The 21,233-nt window shown below is 37.9% G+C and overlaps 1 protein-coding gene across 17 annotated transcripts in view; it reads right to left on the minus strand.

Annotated features, from left to right (window-relative positions):
* The window catches only part of MACC1 (MET transcriptional regulator MACC1), a 230,068-nt gene that overhangs the window by 127,371 nt on the left and 81,464 nt on the right, over nt 1–21,233 (minus strand). The gene's annotated exons all lie outside the window — the stretch shown is intronic.

Consider the following 21,233-nt stretch of genomic DNA (forward strand, 5'->3'; position numbering starts at 1 on the left):
AAAATATACAGATACGTATCAAAAACACTATAGTTTTCAGAAGCAAGGGTAAACAATGCTGCTGGGGGTAGGAGAGTAGACATGAAGGAGAACATTGAGATATGCCTCTGAGGGGACAGTTTAACTTGTTCTCAGAGATGAGCCAGCTGTTAGCACTTATCTAAGATGAGGAGGAAAATTGGGGCAGCAGGCAGAACAGCTTAGAGAATGGGAGCAAAAGCGGGCAGTTTAGGGAAAGGCAGGGAGATCAACGTGGTAGAAAGCCAACTGAAAGTGCGTGGGGGTGCGGACAGGTAGGGCAGGGATAGCCTTTTTGGCCACATGAAAGAGTCTGGATTTTGTATCACTGGCCAGTGGCTTTCAAATTTTGCAGAGTAGAGCCCCTGTGGGCCTGTTGGAAAATAAAAGTTGCTTGGCTTTTGTCTATTTAGGCTTTCACATAAGATTTCCTTCAAAATTTTTTAAAACTTCTTTTATAGACAAGCCTGTGAGAGGTGTTAAGGTGAAAGTATTGAGGCCGTATTTACATTTTAAGAAGTCACTGACTGGACATTCAATACCTGTGACAGAACCCCCACACCAGATACTAGGAATAATTAGGATGCCCAAGCGAGAGACGTGGGGGACCTATTCCAAAATGGCGGTAGATGGAATGGAGAGCAGGCCATTGGTACACAAAGTTGTAGCAGTGGTGGTTGTAAGTTACCTTAGAGTTGGCTCTGACTCATGACAACCCCACACACGTGGAATGAAATGCTACCCTGCTCTGTTCCATCTACATGATCAGTTGCAGATTGGACTATTGTGATCCATATAGTTTTTATTGGCTGATTTTTGGAAGTTGATTGCTAGGCCTTTCTCCCTAGTCTGTGATACTCTGGGAGCTCTGCTGAAACATGTAAGCCTTCACTGACAGACCAGTAGTAACTCTACATGAGGTGCATTGGCTGGAATTCCTCTGTCTCTCCCATGGAAGGTGAGCATTTTACCACTGAACCACCACTGCCCTCATTTTATAGGAAGTCATTGGTCTGAATAACTCGTCCCCACCTCCCTGGAGTAAATGATTGGACTCAAGGTCAAGGAGAAACAGATCAAGATTAGTCTCAAGTTTTAGATTGGGTTTTGTATGTATAAAGGCATTCCTTACCATAATAACAAAAAAAAGAGAAAAAGCAGGTGAAAGATAGTTTAATTTGAAGTACCTGTGGTTCATCTAAATGAAATTGTGTATTCAACGGTAGACTGAAAAATGTCAGGTGAGAACAACCTGGAGTGACAATACAGCTTTGAGAGTTGCTGGCATAGGAGTGTGCCTTTAGTTGTGTAAATATGTATTAGATCGCCGAGGGAAAGGGTAAGAACATGAAAAAAAAAAAAAAAAGAACATGAACATGAAACATCCAAAAATAAAATGTGGTTTATTTCATTTAAGAGGTAAGCAGAAAGAAAAGTCTGTAAAAGAAACTGAGTGCAAAGATAGGAAGATGAAGAACTAGGATACTATGGTTTTACATAAGGTAAGAGAAGTTTCAAAGAGAACATCAAAGTTCCAGAAAGATCAAGTCATACAAGGGATGAGAAGAAGTTATTGAATTTAGCAATGTGCAGCTCTTTGGAGTCCTCAGCTAAAGCAGATCCATTCATGGAACAGTGAATGTATAAACGGTGCAATACTTGATAAAGTCAGAAGTTCATTGGATTGAAAGAAGGGAGAGGGATTCCATTCAGTGGGAACCACAGGAGCAAAAATACAGATTTATGAGTATGTCAAGCTTATGAGAGTCTTCAAGAAAGTCAGCATGGCTACTGCCTTAGGCTGGGTTTTTTAGAGAAGCAAAACCAGTAAGCCATATAAATATAGATAGAGAGAGAAATTTATATCAAGAAAATGGCTCACATAGTTGTAGAGGTTGGAACAACCCAAGTCAGTAGGTCAAGAAAGAGGCTTCTCCTGATGCAGGTAACCACGGGGGTTGGTGAACTGAAGATCGGTAGATAGCAGAGCAGGGCTCTTCTTGTTCACAGGCTGTGAAGATCAAAGAATCCTCAAGATTGGCAGGCAGGACAGCGGGTAAGCTGCTAGCTCAAGTCCCAGGAACCAGAGATAAGATGAACAGGAGCCAGAAGCAGAATCCAGAACAAGCAAAAGACCACAAGCCTTGCCAGAATATCCACTTATATTAAATGCAGGCCACACGCCCAAGGAAACTCTCTTTCAACTGATTGACTTACTCACAGCAGATTCCACCATGAGGTGATCATATAATATCAAATCTCACCACGGAAGTGATCACTCAGTCAAACAACTATCAAATCACTGAGAATCATGGCCCAGCCAAGTTGACACACAACCTTAACCGTTACAGCTACTGATGACCGTAGAGAAATACTAACAAAACCCAGTACTGTCGAGAAATACTAGTAAGTACAATTTTCCACTTACCTATGAGACCCGCACAACCTTATAGGGAGGGGGTATTTGTTGTAAGGACCACAGGATTTTTAAAGGAAACTAAAAATCAGTTTTGGAAGAAAAAAATGAATTGGTAGACTTTGACTATGATAACTGATTTACATATAATTCTGCCTATTAATTCCGAGTCCATTTCACATGCCACCATGATTGTAGAAAATTAGATCAAACTAATGAGAAATTTCAGTCAAAATGCCACATGCTGGCCATAGGAAAGAAAGCTGGTGTCAGGAATAGGCAAATCTTCTGTGCTTTTCTGCCTTGAAAGTAGAAGAGATGAAACTGGAGCATTCTGAAAAAAGTAAAGCAGGGCAAAGAACATGTAAACAGCTCTTTCCCAACTAGAGAATAGATGAAGAACACAAGGCCTTTCTAGCACTAACAATGTGAATTCTTTTTTAAAGGTCAAGGGCTAACATATTTAGTTAATTTGATGAGGAAAGCAGTGACCTACTTTCAATAACTATGCTCATTGAGAGAAACAATGAACCTTACTTTTCAAAGACTTTTTTTCCTCAAGAAGAAAAGGCTTATTCCTAGAACACTTTTATTTTTCAAAAACAAAAACCGCAATTTAAGGATTCATCTTTGCTTCAATTTTGATAAGAAGCTTATAATCTTTATTTTTGAACTAACACATGTCTAAATACATTGATTTAAAAAAAAAGTTTATTTTTTCCAAATCTACTTTATTTAGCAGGTTGCAGCCTCCCTTCTGCCAATTTACAGTTCTATCACTGATTTGGTGAGCGTTGACTGAGAGGTAGAGAAAGTCTGTGAGTTCCTAGAAAACAGATGGCTGTGTTCCCCAGGGCTTCATAGATGCCCAATAAATGCTTACTGAGCCAAATTAAGCCATATACAAAATAATATTGCCCAAAAGGTCACTTATTCTGGTCATGATGCCATCCTTTAAAAAATGTCCCACAGCACTTAATGAAGATTAAAGAACACAATACCTATTGATCTTGAAAATATATTTTGCTTGGACATATTTGCTATAGTCAAAACCGTGGTCATTATTTACACAAACAGAAATACTTAAGTCTAAATTTCAGGAGCTCAATGCCAAGAGGACCAGGGTGGCAACTTAAAATAGACCAACCTGTGGATGTGACCAGAGGTACTTGTGAGTGACAGAGGCCAGGCAGCTACACCATGCCAGGCTCTTATGTTGGACAAATGTCTGGTCCCAGATCACCTGATTTTTCAAGACAAGTCTAGAATATGGATCTTGAGGCTAAATATCCCAATTTTTAAATGCTAACTCAATTGCTTTTTAAAACACCATGTGATTGACAACTTCCACTCTAGGTCGAAATTTAGCAATTAAGGCCTTTAGACATCAAATCCATTCAAAGAAGCGAACAATTATAATAATGATTACATGTTCGACCTGTGCCATCTGAATTGCAAATAAGCTTTTTCACTACCAAGAGTATAAAATAAATTCTGTACAGTTGTAAGGACTATTGTCAAATTCTCTTATTTTCTCCTCCCAGCTACAGTGGTCTGTAACGCTACCACTTGAGAAGAAAGGAAAATTTAGAAACTCCTGCATAATTCATCATTGCAGCTGAGACTAAGGTAACTGTTACTCCGTAGCAGAAAATACAACACAAAATGAAAATTAAGTTAAAATGCACATAGCTCAAATGAAAAGATTTACAACATAATTTGATTCTTAGAAACACCATAAAACATTTTGTTTCTTCTAACACAATCACAGGTTTTATTATTGTCCCATCACCCAAGAACTGCATCAGGGCCCATTTGGGGCCAAAGCACCCTGATTAGAAATACACCACATGTGCTGCCAACTTTTGTCACACATCAGTGGAAGGATTTCGGATAATTTACTTTAGCTGTGGGTCTGTCCCTAACAAAGTATGTGAATCTGTAGCATGTAATATTTTCAACAGGGGCGGATTAACCAGTACACACGGTATGCCCCAGCTTTCATTGAGCAAGATCTGCATGGGCTTAACTCTATTGACTTGCTAATCTGTACTGAGCAATTTCACATAGGTTTCACCACATCTTTGACATACTGGTGGACAGGTGAAATAGTGCACTGCAGATTGGTGGGAAGGCACAATCAGGCGCACCTTGCTTATTGGGTAATCCGCCACTGCTTCAAGGCTAGATTTTAACAACTGTGTTTTGTTCAGCGTGTATGCGTTTCCCAGCACAGTAGAAAGCAAATGCTTCATAGGCAGATAAACCTGGGTTTGAATTCCAGCCCTGCCACTCATTACCTGCGTAACTTTGGACAAACCACTTATCCTATCGGAAGCATAGTTTATTTATTTATTTTTAATAAATGTGAAAAGTAGCAAAAGCAAACTCAAAGATACTGTGGGAATTATATGGAGTAATTCATGTGACTCATAGCAAAACAAGTCTCGAAAAATTTAACAGGATTCAAGTTATACAGAATATGTTCTTTGACCACAACAAATTCAATTAGAAACCAATAATAGAAAAATCTCTGAAAAATTCCCACATATTTGGGAATTAAATAATATACTTCTAAATAACACGTGGCTACAAATAAAATCAGAAGAGAAATTAGGAAGATTTTTTTTTTTTTTTTTTTTTATAGCCACCCTGTAGGGCAGAGTAGGACTACCCCATAGAGTTTCCAAGGAGTGTCTGGTGGATTCGAGCTGCAGGCCTTTTGTTTAGCAGCCATAGCACTTAACCAGTACACACAGGGTTTCCAAAGGTTGTTGTGTCAGGATTGGGATGGCAATGAGTTGGAATCAACTTGAAGGCAATGGGTTTGGGTTCAGGTTAATTCTTGTGATGCACCTGATACTGTAGGTTTGGCCCATCCCCTTCACTGCTTTTACATTTTAAAGGAATATGTATATTACTCCATTTTGGAAGGCTAAGTGGAATATTGGAAGGAACAAGCAGTTGGAAACTACAAAGGCATGAGTTTTATCTCAAGATCTCCTTGAAGCATATAACTTTGGGAAGTTACTGTACAGCCTGGAACCACATTTATAAAATGGATAGAATTTACCTCATGGGATTGTTGTGAACATTATACGAGATGAAATGGTCAAAGTGCCTAGTTCAATGTTGGACTCAGTAGATTTTAATTTCCTTTTCTCTTGCTCTCACCGCACCCCACTCATATGAAACTTAGAAGCATTTTAGGTTAAATCGTGTTTTTAAAAATTCATCCTTGATGTCACCTTTTCACACCATGCAGCCCTAGATGAGCTATTTATTATTTTTTACGACATTATAAAATTAAACATATTTCCCAGGAGAAAAATCAAGAGAAAATACATTTCGTCACATATCAAATGACATACCAAATACCCTTTTTATGACGTTAGTGTTAATTTTCTTACTATGATCAACAGGGAAACCCTGGTGGCGTAGTGGTTAAGTGCTACGGCTGCTAACCAAAGGGTCACCAGTTCGAACCCACCAAGCACTCCTTGGAAACTCTATGGGGCAGTTCTACTCTGTCTATAGGGTTGCTGTGAGTTGGAATCGACTCGACAGCACTTGGTTTGTGTTAATCAACATGCAACAGATAATTTGTGGTTCTGTTAAATTTAAGAAATTCTATATCAAGTTTTTTTTTTTTTTTTACAATTTGAATTTTATTTCTTTTTTAAATCATGAAAGCACTTTCACCTCTGTGAGCAAATGGCTTTTTCTGTGGTGGATATAGCTCTGTGAGGCACTGAACAGTACTTTGCTTCTAAGTGGCAAAGTGACCTTCTCTAAAACGAAATTTTAAGGAGGCATTCCAATCAAATATTTTCAAAACATTCGTAAATACATTATTTCTCTCTACAAAATAGTTTTTGCTTGGACCTTTTTCATTTTGACTTACCTGTGTTTCCTAATAAACAAGTGTTATTTCTGTAATAAATAATAATTTTTTAAAAGTAGTTTTAAATAACTAATGGACTTTCAAAATTAAACTTCACAGGTATTTGTTTAATATGAAACCGGAGTCGGAATCGACTTAACGGCAGTGGGTTTTTTTTTTCCCCCCTCCACTGGAGCATACTCATTGCCATTATTATCAGGTTAGGAAATGGAATCCTTAGAAAGCCTCTTTGTACCCCCTTAGATAAAAAGTTTGAGCTTTCTATGTAACCCTATTATAGCTATGGGCCAGTCTTGGAGCAACAGCAGCAAACAAAAAGTAATTTTTTCATCACAGTGAAGAGGCTAATACTCGATAGCAACATTTCTCCTTTTCTCTCTCCTCCCCTTCTCTCATGTCCCACAGCTATTCCTGTTTCTCTTTTCTAAATCCTTCTAAAAATGACTTCCAAACCAAACATTCATTGTTCTTCAACCCCTTTCTCTTTCTCCTTGCCCCTTTATTTTTGTCTCTTCTTCTCATTTTCCAAATTCTGTATCACAAAACCTCAGGTAATTGGTTTCGAAATGATAGAAGCTTTCACGGAAAACAAGAGAATTTAGAAGCAATTGAGTGACAAACTTAGAACTTTCCTGATTATATAGGGAAAGAAAAGCCGCACACACTATATGTAAATATTTCTAACTCGTATGCTTAAGAAAGTAGCCCTGGTGGAGTAGTGGTTAAAGAGCTCGGCTGCTAACCGAAAGGTTGGCAATTCAAACCCAGAAGCTGCTCCATGGAAGAAAGATGTGGCAGTCTGCTTCCATAAGGATTACAGCCTTGGAAACCCTATGGGCAATTCTACTCTGTCCTATAAGATCACTATGAGTCAGAATCAACTCCACAGTGATGGGTTTGGTTTTGAGCTTTTTTGGTGTATGTTTAAGAGATATGCAGCCATTGTGTCATGAGCAGAACTAGCCAGATCAAGAAGTTCAGATAAGGAAGAAGTTTTAGATGATATAAAGATAGAGGCAGGTTTGTATTTACTGTATTTTTACACACAAAAAAAATATGGCTTCTACTTTTGTTTGCCAGCTGCTCCCTCCTCCCACAAAGTATTTTCGTAAGAGCTGCTACGTGAATTTTTTTACATGCTGCTGTAAAAAAAAAAAAAAAATTAGCATAGCATGCTTATAAAAATACCTCACAGGTGAGGGGGTGGCTGGAAAGCAAACATATAAGGGCATGTGTTATTTGAGTAAAACTGTGGTAATCTGGGCAGCCCAGTGAAGGAAGAAAAGAGCAGCAAAGCTCCATTGACCTTGGACTAATTGGAAAGAGAAAATTCTTCATAGTAGTGCTCCAGTGAGCAGGTTCAGCCTAGAACTCTAATCTCATTCTTCATTCACCAGAACATTACTGAACACCTTTCATGGATCAGGCAGTACGCTAAGCACTAGGTGTACAAGGGTAAACAAAATACAGTCCTTTTCCCTAAGGAGGTTATAACTTAACAGGACAGTCCAAAAAGAACAGGCAAATTCAACACAGAGTGCTAATGGCTATAGTAAAAATACACAGAGAGTAAGTACTTTGGGAGCACAGAGAAGTGGCTTCTATTCCAATCTTAAGATGTCAGGAAAGGCTTCTTGGAGGAATTGATGTCTGGCTTGATAGTTGGAGGGAGGTTGTGGGTTGGTTACATCAAAAATGAGACAAAGAATATTTTAGACGCTAGAAACAGCATAGGCAAAGGCCAGAAATTTGGAGCAATACACATTCGCTAGAAGAATGAATGAACAAATTGTAGTAAGACAATCCCTGTTTCTTTTTGCCAAAAAGATGCTGGAGAAACAAAGATACAGAGATCGCCTTACTACAATTTATTCATTCATCCTTTTATCAAATGGTTATTGTAATCTACTATGTTTAAGAAACTCTAATCTTTCCTTTCATCCAGATCCTCCTAATTGTCACATAAAACAGCAACTTTTCTGACATTATTGCTTTAAGTACTGTTGACTGATTTTCACAAAGAAAATGCTCATTTCCAGATCAGCAACTAATTTCCCCATAATTGTTCTGCTGAACATTAATATTAAAAAATTTTCAGTGAAAAGAAAAAATAGTGATCAAATTTTGTGAAATGCTGCATAATATCCTTATGGCATGCTGATTATTCACATTGCCGTATATAATGTTCTGAGAAGACCTGAGGTAAGTGGAGCACCCAACAAACAAACACTTCTTAACCCAGGGGTGGAATAGGGTTGATTAGCACAGATTTAGTCAAGGGGCTAGAATCTCCATTCAGTAGGTAGGGGATCAGTTCCTGTGAGTTTATCTCATTTCCATGGGAATATCCTTTGCAAAGGGCTTAACTCCTTTACACCATCATATAAAGAATACTTTTGGTATCTCAGAAAATTATGAGATTGACCACTAGGACCTCTGTATACTGTTCTTAGAAAAAGCATGTTATGAATTCTGTCCCTTTCTAGAAATACTGGGTTGGGTTTTTTGCTAGAAATCGACTATATTGGTGGTGTAGTGGTTAAGTGCTACGGCTGCTAACCAAAGGGTCGGCAGTTCGAATCCACCAGGCACTCCTTGGAAATTCTACAGGGCAGTTCTACTCTGTCCTATAGGGTCACTATAAGTCAGAATCGACTTGACGATACTGGGTTTCTGGGGTTTATCACTAATGAGAGAGAATGTAGTACAGCCACACTTTTGCGGTCATGCTTGCTTGCCTTTATATAAATGAGTAGGAAGTAACTTTCTCCTTACTGCCCCAAATAGAGTAAAAATAGATTGTGATTCATCGTCACCTTCACCCACAATTTCATCTCTGAGAAGAGTGATAAAAAAGGTCAAAATAGTGTCTGCTTTCAGCATTTCTTGGGCAACACCTTGTCATCTAGCCCCATTGCCAAGTGAGCCGTGCCATCTACTAGAATCCAGGACTTTTCATATGTTTGAGGAGTGACTTCTCTCAGCAGAGAGCAGGAATAATGCTAGAAGATAAAACATGAATGAAAATCCCTGACTATTTCTGACTCTTGATGTATTGCAGTTTCTATCCCGTTGTCTAGAAAACAGTAATTGCAGTATGTTTGTACATGGAGAAAGGAAGCGTCCGTAATCTTGGTAGACATTAGAACACCTCTTTACCCTTTTCGTGATAAAATTTAGAAGCACCTGTAAGAACGGAGTCATGTCAGACTTGTTTACTGTTTTATCCCTTGCACTTAGCACACTGGCACCAAAAATATATATATTTATGGAGAAAGAGTAAAAGGAAGAAGAGAGGAGATGCTTAGACATTGAAAACGAAGGCTGCCACTTTTAGAAAAGTAAGTCTCTGACTTCAGTTGCCTCTTTCAGGAACATATTGCTTTTGCACTATTTGATAAAACAATAGACTTGAACCTACTTATGGGGAAAAAAAAGTCATGTAATTTTAATTGTGAGCAACATTCAATAGACTTGATTGATACTTAAGTCGAATAATTGTGCATTCTGTATTTCACCTGCTACTCTCCTGGGAAGTTCTACATTTTTTCCTTATGTAACACTAAACTGACACAATGGCATAAGGACTCCATAGATCAGATTACCAGAAGCTGTAGTTGAATGGGAGCCCTGGTGGTGCAGTGGTTAAGAGCTTGGCTGCTAACCAAAAGGTTGGCAACTAGAATCCATCCCGCTCCTTGGAAACCCTATGGGGCAGTTTTACTCTGTTCTCTAGGGTCGACTTGACAGCACATAACAACTGCATAGTTGAATGAGTTATTTTTATAGCACAGCAATATATTTAAAGCCCTGATATGTTTGATGCTCAACATAACTTCATGAAATTTTCAAGGTTAACTTGAATTCAGTGTTGTTGAAGTATGAAAATTTTGATCACCCACTCACCTATGTATCAGTCAGTACTTTTCCAGTTACAAGTAGCAGAAACCCAAATCAGACAGTCTTATCTCCAATGTAGAACATTTCAACAGAAAATAAATATAAAATAAAATGGGGAAATGTATTGGCCCATTTCACTGATGTCCAGAAGAAAATCTGACTTCAAAAGGTATCAAGAAATACTATTTAAGTATCTATCTCTCCACTTATCAGCTTTCCTTTCTTCTTTGCTGACTTCATCAGCTACCAGGCTCTCTTCATGTGGTAGCAATATGGCCCTCAGCAGTTTCAGGTTTACTTTCTTCTATCTTAGGAAGCCCAGCGTAAAAGACAGTCCTTTCCTAACAGCACCAACCTAGATGACTTTGATTGGCCAGGCCTGGAGTGCCCACCTCTAGAGACTAGCCTAAGAGTACGAAGAGTAGGGAGGAATGATTCCCCAAAGGAAAGTCAAGATGCTGCTACACCAGAAGAAATGGAAATGGACACTGGATCCGCAAAAACACAATGTTGCTTGTTATGCCCATTTTTTATATTCTTGTGAAGTAAGTCAGAAATGAGAGCTCTTAACATTATATTTGGATTGTTCACAGATAACTCATTAAATTTTTATTTTAAATATTATGAAATATCTATTTTTTAACCTAGAAAATAATTGGGTGATGTTCATAAAAATTTACCATTGTGTGATATTTAACTGTGGTAATTTAATTGATTGATACAGCTCCATTACCCAGATAGTAACAATGATACAAAGTTCAAACATTTAAGGCACACATATAGAACCAGGTAGATTTGGTGTGTATGAATATCCATAAACATAAGCAATTGAATTACCAGCTAGATAGTGAATTAGAACCAAAAAAATTACTTGATGAACATAAATTCTTTATTTTAAAAAAGATAAAGAACCCATTGCTTAAATAAACAAGCCCAGATCTATGTTAACTTTCTCTGATACAACCAAAAAAACAGTGAAAAAAGAAGTCAGAATATTTTAGCTTCACTAAAAACTTTGCCATATTACACAGCCTGTACAATTCCAGTCAAGTAACTATTCTCAAAGAGTTACTTGATAGTCAAAAAAGGTATTAGTAAAAAATAGTTATAAAACTGACAAAACACAATGTAGATTTATAAAACACAGTTTTTTCTCCACATACAGAATGTATTTATTATAATTCTATTCCTCACATGGCACTTCATATGTAGCTAGTGGTTTGTTTTTTGGCCATTATTTAGCTTTTTGTTCTGACGAATTTCTCTTATGACTTCCTGTTTCACAATATAATTTGTTCATGACCAAACTAGAGCATCAAACACCCCATATTCCTTAATGTCTTTTTTTTTTCGTTAAAGATCGTAGCACGACATTTGTGGCCGTGCAAAGAATGACAGACAGCGATAATGGAATTGAAGACAGAAGCTGTCGCTTTGCTAACTTGTTTAGAAAAAACCTAAAGATAAGGATTAACTTACTATTTAAACTACTTTTGTTTGAGTCAACCCATATTACTTTAAATATCAGGGGTTATTCTTCTATCATTTTAAATGAAAGAAACTGAATTTTCCAGAAAAAAAAAATTACACAGAACGTTTCCTAAATTAAATGTGAAAAAAAAAAAGGCCCTGGAAATGAAAATGTCTCACAGGCACATGAATATTTACTAAAGAGTGCCAACACACAGGGGCATCCAGCCATATATTGACACTGAAGCCATTATAATTATACCTGCAGGTAGGAAAATTAGAGTCCTTTGCACAATCCCAGGCTCTCTCTCGGGTTGCTTGGCCTTGTGCCACGATGTGTCCACTAGAAGTAAATAAGCCAAGCAATGTCCTGTTTCCTCATACAGCAGTTTGGAACATGTGCCACTCCCTACACTTCTATAGGAAAAATGTGTTCAGATTTCCATATTTGGCTTTTCTGAGAATATACAGTTTTATTATTATGCTTTATTTTCTTACAATTCACTTTCTTGTTTTCAAATAAGATTTACTATCTATTTAGTAGACATGTTTACTTATTTTATCTGTTACTTATTATATCTGTTTATTTATTATCTGTGATAATACATATCCAACTGGAAAAACATATTCCCCATGGAGGAATAATTCATAACATTATTCCCACAGTGCAAGACGTCATTTTAATTTGCATTTTGAATAATTTTACAGAGCCGTCATCCTTGGAGCTTCAAGTTTATCTTGACACCTGCTTAATTCATCTGCTTAATAATCAAGTTATGATGCCACAGTTGTGCTGTCAAAAGAAACCATCAATGCTATACTATTCTTAGCTGCATTGCCTTCTAGACTTTCATAGAAATCTAATCTACAAAAGGCACAAATAAGCATTTGGGGTATCGAATCATAAACTGACTTCCAGATTATCTTGTCAGTTATTTAGCTATATTTTTAATATCTCAAGGTTTTGAATAAAATGAGAAAAGTTCAATCTATGGCCTCAGTGTTTTTTTTTTCTAAAGCCAAGTATATATAAATACCTATCTTTAGGCACAGTCAACGAATGGACTACTTTTAATAATATTCTGGCTAGTAGAGTTATGTCTCTTCCTTGAGAGTTCTAACAAAAAATAATTTGATTTGAAATCAATTAAAATTTTTGGGTTCCTACACTGTACCAGGTTTTATTCTAGATGTTTCTATATATAAGATCTTATTTTATCCTCAAAAGGAACCAATGTTATTACTATACCCATTTTACAATAGGGCTAATGGAAAATCAAATCCAGGAGCTTGCCCCAAAAACTCAGCTGGGAATGGAGTATAAGGGACTCAGATTTAGAATTCTAATTTTACAACTAGCATTCTCCTCATTATGAATAAATAAATAAAACCACTCGCCATTGAGTTGATTCCAAATCACAACGGCTCCATGTGCTTAAGAGAAGAACTGTACTCCACAGGGTTTTCAGTGGCTATGACTTTTTGGAAGTAGAGCGCCAGGCCTTCCTTCTAAGACAACTCTGGGTGGGTTCAAACTGCCAGGCTTTTAATTAGTAGCTTATCCCAGGGACCACAGTTAAAAAAATAAGTAATAGTCACAGCTATCAGATATTTAACATCCATTATATACCATGCATTTTCCTAATTGTCATGATTCTATGAGATTATCAGTATTTTTCAGGTCAGTGTACTGAGGCTCAGAAAATTTGCCCAAAGTCGTCTAGCATGAAAGTGGTAAAATTGGGATTTGAATTCAAGCCAGTCCAACTAACTCCGACATTTAAACTTTTCCTACTAGAGCACCCTGCCACCCAACTGTAGCCAAAACATGCAACGGCAACAATTGAATCAGATGGTCATTCGAGAGCTAACGCTTCAGAGTCAACATTAAGGAATTCTTTTTCATCGCTTTGTATATGTCAGGTGCTGATTTAAGAGCTTTCTGGTTAATAGAGAGCTGGTAAATATGAATAGTTAATTTAAATTTTCATTGTATTTCAACCTGAATATTTGGCACTGCACTGTATTTTCCAAATTCTGGCAGTATGCTAGTTTGCAGCCCAACTGGATTCATGAAAAGTGTTATAACTATGATTCAGTAAGCAAAATATAAGGCAAATGTAAGAAAACAATAAACAGAAAAATATATCATTCAATTTTGGGAAGCGATCTAGGCTATAAGTAAGTAATTTCATAAATAAATTAATACACACAATCATGCATGCATACATATTTTCATATATACAATGAAGCAGGCAAGATGATGAAAGAAACAAAAACTGGGAATTCCTAGGAAGTAGGAACTTAACTAGAGGAAACAGCATATTTTTTCATCAGTTTTATTCACATACAATTCATATAAAATATACTCATTTTTAAGTGTAGAGTTCAATGAGTTCTGACAAATATCTACACCTTTTTAATCACCACCACAACGAAGAGAGAGATGATTTATATCATCCAAAATTTCCCTCCTGTTACTATGCAGTTTATCTTACTCCCCCAGCCCCGACCTGCTTTATATCACTGTAGATTAGTTTCACCTATGCTAGAACATCATGGAATGGCATCATCCAGTGACTTTTTTTGTCTGGCTTCTTTTGCTCAACGTAATGCTCATCATGTTGCAAATATCAGTAGTTCACCCCTTCTTATTGCTGGGTATGGTTCTACCTTAACAGGTTTATTCATTCACCAGTCGATGGACATTTGGATTGCTTCCAGTTTTTTAATATTATCAATAAAACTGATATGAACATTGTATACACATACATTTTCACTTTTCCTTAAAAATATCTGGGAATGAAATTGTAGGATTGTATATGATAAGTGTAAATGAGCCCTGATGGAGCAAACGATTAAGTGCTTGGCTGCTAACCAAAGGATTGGCAGTTTGAACCCATCCATGGGAGAAAGACTTGGCGCTCTGTTTCTGTAAAGATTACAGCCCAGAAAGCCCTATGAGGCAGTTCTGTGTCACATGGGATCACTGCAAGCTGAAAGCAACTCGGCAGCACTCAACAACAACATGACAAGTGTATGGTAAGTCTACAAGAAATTGTCAAACTGTTCTCCAAATGGGTTGTACCATTTTATACTCACACCAGAGGTCTATAAGAGTTCAAGTTACTCCACACCCTACTCTCATATGGACTTGTCAGTCATTTTTTATTTTAGTCATTTTAGTGGGTTATAGTGGTTTATCACTGTCGTTTTAATTTGCGCTTTTAAGCAGACTAGATTAGCGAAGAAGAACTGGGCATCAGGACTGGAGGAAGACTCATTAATAACCTGCGTTATTCAGGTAACACAACCTTGTTTGCTGAAAGTGGAAAGGACTTGAAGCATTTACTAATGAAGATCAAAGACCACACAGCCTTCAGCATGAATTGCATCTTAACATAAAGAAAACAAAAATCCTCACAACTGGACCAATGAGCAACATCATGATAAACGGAGAAAAGATTGAAGTTGTCAAGGATTTCATTTTACTTGGATCCACAATCAACCTCCATGGAAGCAGCAGGCAAGAAATCAAATGACACATTGCATTGGGTAAATCTAATGCAAAGGGCCTATTTAAATGTTGAAAAGCAAAGATGTCATCTTGAAGACTAAGGTGCACCTGACACAAGCTATGGCATTTTCAATCGCATCATATGCATGTGAAAGCTGGACATTGAATAAGGAAGACCAAAGGAGAGTTGGCGCCTTTGAATTGTGGTGTTGGTGAAGAATATTGAATATACCATGGACTGCCAAAAGAACGAACAAATTTGTCTCGGAAGAAGTACAACCAGAATGCTCCTTAGAAGCAAGAATGGCGAGACTGTGTCTTACATACTTTGGACATGTTTTCAAGAGGGATCAGTCCCTGGAGAAGGACATCATGCTTGGCAAAGTACAAAGTCAGCAGAAAAGAAGACCTTCAATGAAGTGGATTGACACAGTGGCTGCAACAATGAGCTCAAGCATAACAATGATGGTGAGGATGGGGCAGGACCGGGCAGTGTTTCGTTCTGTTGTGCATAAGGTCTCTATGAGTTAGAACCAACTCGACGGCACCTAACAACAACAACAAAGATTAGCAACTCAGAATCGTAGTTAAAAGCATTGACGCTAGAGTCACACATGGATCTGAATCCCGTACCAGATCTGGTACCCACTCTGTGACTATGAAAAAGTCATCCTTGTTTCTCAATGCCTCATTCTCTCCTCTGTTAAGTCACGATCAAAATAGTAGCTTCTTCAGATTTTGTTTTGAACTTTGAAGAGAAAATAAATTTAAAGCAACCAACATAGTGCCGGATCAGAGTAGACGTTCAGTAAACGTTAGCTAATGTTACTAACATTTCTATTTCATAGACGGTATAAGGGAAAACGCAAATTTTGAAAACTCATTATCAGTTTACCTCTAATAGCCAAAATAATAATGTTAATAATTAATAATGGTATATTATTCATAAGATCCATCTCAATCAACAAATGAAAGTGCCTTAAAGTTTTTTTTGTTTTGTTTTTTTAATAGATGAATCTTATCTCTCCAAAGCAGGGAGACCAGAAATATGAAAAAGTATTACTCTGGAAACTTTTTTTCTTTTATCTATTTTTTTTTTTAATACTTTGTTTTGTTTTATTTTTAAGTTGGGACTTGATGCCAACAAAATATGCAGACAGCATTATTTTACATAATCTTAAGCCTAAGAAGTGGCAATATTAACTATTTTAACAGCCTACAATACATTATAGTCATCCTATCCTATGTTATCCTTACCCATCCACGGCAATCTTTGTGGTCTCAAGAACTTCTTAAAATGCCGATTTCCATTCTATTCTGATATCAAGTAGACCAACACGTTCCCTTTTCCCTCCTTGGATCAAATTCCCAGCCCAGCTGCTTCCACCCCAGTGTGTAGGCAGTTCCCCAGCACCGCCTGTAACCTCCTTTCTGTCCTAGCCTAGTGATACCACAATCAGCTTCCCTTCCCCTCATCCCACTGCCAGATCTGTCCTCAAGTCTGATAACTCAGCCAAATTATCTAGCTTTTGCTTCTGTGTGGTCTCAGAGAGTTGGCGTAGAGAAGCACCGAGTTCTGTGACTTCCTGTTGGATTTTCTTTCATTAGAGGTTTAGGAGTAGCCAATAGTCTTTTTTTTTTTTTTTTTTTAACAAATGTATCCTCTGAAAAACAAAGAGATAGCTTAAAACTATAAAAAGATAAGAGTTTGAACTAACTGCTATTCAGTAATTGACTTTATTCCTTGACCCTAATATATTTGCCACTTGAATGCTCAGTTTTTTATCAGCTTACTTTGACAGAATTAAATATATATATAAATATATATATTACTTTTTTTATTTGTTAACACCACATAGCAATTAATATATTTATTTAGTGATTTAGTTTCCCAGTTCTTCCATCTAAAATCCTATTTAAATATCATACCACTAGGAGCTTGGAAGTATTAGCTAACAGAACATGTCATCACTACCACCACAATACCAAGGAAAGGACCTTAGCTTTGAAGTTACTAAGAAGAATTATAATAAAATCAAAACAGAATCTTAGTCCTAGAAGACAGCTGGAGTAAGTAGGTACTAATAAAGGTTCTCAGGCACAGCAAACAGGTAAAAGCCCTGTAATCAGAACCGGGACACAGGCAGAGACAGGTCATTTACCAGAGTGCAGGTTAGAGTTGCATACATTTATCTGGGCAGTGGATCAGGTTTGTCCTAAAAACTCTGCCTTCAAACATCAGGATAATTAATTCATCCATGCAGAGGGGGAAAAGGGAAAGGTAGGAATCAGCTGAGCACCTCCCTAGACATGCAAAGCTTGGGATAAGACAAGGAGAAGTCATTTGTCATATTCACAAGATACTCTGCCTTTTATTTCTCATTTCTGGGACATTTTCCCACAGGCTCATCCATACTCAGCCCACCTCTAAAGGTGAACAGGAACCAACTTGGGCTTCACTGCCTCTTCAGTCTTTTACTTAATATTAAACTTGAGTCCATGAGTCCATGCTCACCATCCAAACCTCTGGCACAGAGTTGAATTTATTGAGGGCTGGGCTTCCCAAATACTTGGCCGTTCCTCCTTGTCTTAGCACAGATTCTGGATTTCACCTCACTTGTGTATGTAGGCCCAGAGCCTCTATATCTAACTAGGCCCCAAGATTTGGCTTCTCCTATTCAAACCAGTCTTGTGGCCAGCCATGCATTACACACATTATACTGACAATCACTCTTTGCTTCTCCTCTCCAACCACTGAGGAGATTATGGAAGGATGACTGGAGAAAAGGACACTGAAGGGTATGTCCCTCCATTGCCATGAGAATTTTTAAGGAATGACCTTCATGATTAAGGCAAACTGAAAATCCCTTCAAGACTGAGCAAGTGTGAGCACTAGGAGATTCTCCACGTGGAGTGGCTACCATAGTGCTTCCACAGTCTTACCTTGGTATTACCATTTTCTCACTTTGACTCCCACTACAAACTCATATGCTTCCCCTAGAAAAACACTACTCCTCTTTTTAAAATTCAGACCTCACCTACACTGGCATACAGAGGATGATTTAAAATTCTAAGGAGGAAACAAAGAAAACCAGTGATAGAAAATCTATATAGCATAAGCATGGTTAAGTTTTTCTATTTCAGAATTCTTGTCCAAAGAAAAATGAATTCTATCCTAAAAGGACTGATCAAACTTCATAGGTCTCTTGCCTGTGTGATAGGTATGGATTTTGAAAGGATACATTCAGATATCAGAAACGCAATTCAATTTTATAAATAATACCCTGTTTACTGTAGAACCTGCCTTCCCACTGAGAGCAGAATATACTTTACCTTATATTAAGACTCTCCTAGTCTTTCAAGGTTTAAAACCTCTCTGTTCTCCTTCCAAAACTGGTGTCTGGGTGCAGAATGAGTCTGACATGTTCTGGGGCATGACGGTGAAATATCTAGATCTCTAGGTGATATACCATATCCTGCTTGATCTCTGTATAATGTCCTTTGGCATAGCTGCTTCTGCAGTGGTGTAACTTGGTCCACAGGGCAAGTGAGTATCCTTCCGAGTTGAGATTGCCCTGCCTGGTCTTTTGAGTGTATCCCTGGTACCATTGCTGATGTCCATGGGCTTTGCCCTACCCTCCAGGCACAAGGATCCTACACACTACAGTCTATCCTATGGATCACTAGAACGTGTAGAATTTATGACTGGACTGAAATCTCTATTTGCTTTCAGAGTAAGTAAAAGTGAGCCTTCGCTCAGACCCATCCTCTTTAACACCACTCTCAATTATTGCAACGTAAATATTTCATAACCATGACATTTCAGAGGTGGGAATCCTTTAGTGAGACTGTCTATGTTCCCAGGCTATGTGCCTAGGAAAACCCCAATGTTCTTAGAACCCCCAAACCTACCTTGGAGTTTTCAATTCCTTCTTCACATTCCAACCTTAAGGGGAGAAATGGAACACTAAGGCCTGATCTTTGAGTCTTCATCTTTCTCCCAGGATCCATCCCTCAACAACCAGACTTTCTCCTTTCTGTGTACCAAGAGATTTCCTTGTATTGCATCCTGTATCTCTCAATTCAATGGTCCCATCATATAAATTGCCTGACCCTCTTCAAGCTTAACTTTTATTTTGGGAGTTTTGATTCTGAGAAATTTCCAAGATTTTGATTCGGAGAAAGCCATTCCCTTCTCAATGAAATCAGGCATTTGCAATGACCAAAAGTGCTTCATTTCAGGCTATAGACAAAAATTCCATTTTGAAATTCAAAGCCAATGCATCCCTGTTTGTCATAGGGCTCTGCTTTTCCCATGATCGCTGTAAGTCAGAATCGACTCAATGGCAACGGGTTTGGTTTTGGGTTTTTTTTTTTTCCCCATGAAGCAATGCATGCTATTGATCAATTGTTTGGAGAGCTGGGCAACTAGGAACTGGGGGTGGCTGGGAGCTACAGCACAATTGATTTGATATATTAAATTGAGTATCTCTGGACTCCCTGATAGCAGTGTTGATATATCTGTAATTCTTCCTAGCTTCCCATTTACTTTCCCACGGCATATTTTTTCCACCACCTAAATACAATTCCTGAACATACTTGGCCCTCAGGGCAAGAAAAAAAAATCAAACTCCAGCCTTCTTGGACTATCCCACTCAGTAAATGGTTAGCTGGATAAATAGAAACTCGAGTGAGAGCTTCTGTCCCACGTAAGGCACAGTCCATTGCAAGATCACAGTTTAATAATGCTTTAATTGAATGATAACCATAATAAATAATAAAAATATGATAAGTAGATAGCTGAAGGTGAGTCAACTCTGACTTACAAGGATCAAAACAGCAAAACAAAACATTTCCTGGTCCTGCATCATCCTCACAATCGCCAGCATGTTCAAGTCCATCATTGCAGCTATTGTGCCAGTCCCTTTCACTGAGAGTCCCCTTACCCCTCACTGGCCTCCTACTTCACCAAGCTTGATGTCCTCCCCCAGCAACTGATCTCTCCTGCGGAGGTGTCCAAAGCAAACAAGTCAGACAATGTTCTGTTGTGATCCATAAGGTTTTCCCTGGCAAATTTTTGGAGGTGGATCACTAGGCCTTTCTTCCTAGTTTATCTTAGTGTGGAAGTGCTGCTGAAATGTGTCCACCATGGGTGACCCTGCTGGTATTTGAATACTGGTGCCATAGCTTCCAGCATCATAGCAACATGCAAGCCACTACAGTACGACAAACACACACATACAACAAACTGACAGTGGATATAATAAATGCATATTAATAAAAAGCATATGTACAGAAGGAATCTGTTATACTTAGCAGGCTACAAAAAAAACAAAACTCATACAATACATGAATAACAAGTATGAAATGAAAGCCTTAGCTCTTTACAGAAAAAGAAAACTGCCCTAGTCAAGAAAGAATCCTTGTAAATTACTGGGCATGCCTTGCAAGGACCAAGGCTTCACTTTCCTATTGTCAAAGAGCAATTTAATTGCAGAGCTGCCCCAAGGGTCAGGCCTGAAGTATGTTATCTGATGAACCCTGAAGAATCAATAGGGAAACCCTGAACTACTGTTCATGTAATGCCTGCTAAGTGCCTTGCATTAATCTACTGTTATCTCACTTACTTCTCACAACAACCCTCCAAATTGAGCACTATTAGCTCCCTTTTTAAAGATGAGGAGATGAAAGACCCCAGTCATCAACAGAGCTATGATTTGATTCATTTCTGACATGTGAAAAATTCCCTCAAATTAGAATGAAGCCTTTTCATGAAATTGCTCCAGAATCTCACTATGGAGGGTGAAGAGTTAGAAACATGTTCTATCACCTCAAAGTACTGTACCAATAAAAATTGTATTCACCTCTAAACTCATTCTTTAAATTCAGCTTTCAGTTCTTGTTATTTGAGATTTGGAGTTGGTTGACTCCTATTCAAGTCCACTGATATTTCAGTCAGTTTATTAGCAAACAGACAGGCTTATAATAAAAAGCCATCTCTTTAGTCT

Source organism: Loxodonta africana, chromosome 8 (genome assembly GCF_030014295.1).
Source record: "Loxodonta africana isolate mLoxAfr1 chromosome 8, mLoxAfr1.hap2, whole genome shotgun sequence".
Taxonomy (NCBI): domain Eukaryota; kingdom Metazoa; phylum Chordata; class Mammalia; order Proboscidea; family Elephantidae; genus Loxodonta; species Loxodonta africana.